Source organism: Euprymna scolopes, chromosome 14 (genome assembly GCF_053919585.1).
Source record: "Euprymna scolopes isolate OS-2025 chromosome 14, ASM5391958v1, whole genome shotgun sequence".
NCBI lineage: Eukaryota > Metazoa > Mollusca > Cephalopoda > Sepiida > Sepiolidae > Euprymna > Euprymna scolopes.
Genome location: NC_136495.1, coordinates 39,401,753 through 39,403,252, shown reverse-complemented (window position 1 = coordinate 39,403,252; position 1,500 = coordinate 39,401,753). Strand labels below are relative to the sequence as shown.

Sequence of the window (1,500 nt, the reverse complement as noted above, 5' to 3'; positions counted from 1 at the left end):
TACGCTTTGAAAAATCTAAAACTGTTTATACAAAGGCCAAGTTCTCGAAATTTGACTTTTAAAGAGCCAATCTGGCAACGCTCGATACTAATATGAGAGTTACCTGACTTTGATGAAATCCTGTTTTCAAATATCATTATAATAATATATGATCAGCATTGTAATACTGTGAGAAACGAAACTCGACGTGCAGTTGTTCTTAATGGCACAAATATGTCAGCGAAACGTTTCATAAAAAGGGAACATTCGAAAGAATCAGAGAAAAAAGAGAACATTCTCTGCCTAGTGTTTGACTGAAAGAATAAATTTAGAATTGTCTCTTGTAGTGTGCTTTTATTATTTGTATTGGACTATGTAGCACAACATTACTTTCTATTTATTAGTAATTATAAATTTATATAATTTTGTTTTCAATTCTTTTTTTTTAAATACAATGGACACTATTTTGATAGAAATTTTAATAAACTCATATGTGCTGCGTGTTATTGGTTTTACTGTTTCAAAACTAATTGTTTATGCTATCCAGAAAAATATCAGATTTATCAAATCATATTTGTTGATTAAATATATTTCTCATTTGCATGTAAGATTCCACATGCCTTGCTAGTTTGTATCTAATTATCCGTAATTAAAAATAATCGCCTTAAATAGCCTATTTCATATTTCCAGCTACTACTTTTAGTGTATGATTTTAGTCGCGTGAAAGCGACTCTATAAGTCACCCCGTTGGTTCGTCGGTCGGTCGGCCTGTCGGTCGGTCTGTCCGTAACACTTTTGTGCTTGGCCTTTTTGGTTAATATCAAAGGTATGTTGTTACTAGATGCTGTTCTTAGCTTTTTTTATTGTTGGCCAAGATCAAAGTCAAGTGTAATATCTGTTCCGGCTGATACTGCAAACAAAGACCATATGTGGGGGCAACCCTACATATAAGACCTTGTTCAATGTAGGAGAAACCCTTCATACCAATTGTCACTATCCAGCTCCCCTACTCCCCGGGGAGTTGGTCCCCATTTCCCCTTCACTCCTCACATTACAAATCGGTCTTGTGCCTAATTTGCTCGGTGGGGGAGCAAATAAATACCCATTTCTTGGCCTTTTGGCCAAGATCAAAGTGTAGTATCTGTCTTACTACATGCTGTACTTATTGTGATATTTTTTGTATTAATTTAATGTAAAATGGCCACCCGCTTTACAACCAGTCAGTCTCAAAGTCATTCAAGCCATTTTCCAAGAGCATTCAAGTTGTTTTTTTATAGATTCCAGTTATTTTTTAAGCATTCAAGTCATTCTTAAGGTCATAAAATTCATCCTTAATTCCATTAAAGTCATTCCAAGTCATTTACTTAATTTATTTAAGTTATTTCAGCCCATTTTTCGGTCATTTTTGTTTATCTTTAAGAATTTCATGTCAATCCTATATTCACGCAGTCATTCATTACACGAGAGCACGCGACTAATGGCTATCGGCCTTGTTTATTCATGTTATCATTCTATACAGCA

At 34.3% G+C, this 1,500-nt stretch overlaps 1 pseudogene; it reads left to right on the top strand.

Moving 5' to 3' along the window:
- Window positions 1-1,080: 1,080 nt before the first annotated feature.
- Window positions 1,081-1,288, top strand: LOC145293535 (U2 spliceosomal RNA; annotated as a pseudogene).
- The last annotated feature ends 212 nt before the right edge of the window (window positions 1,289-1,500 follow it).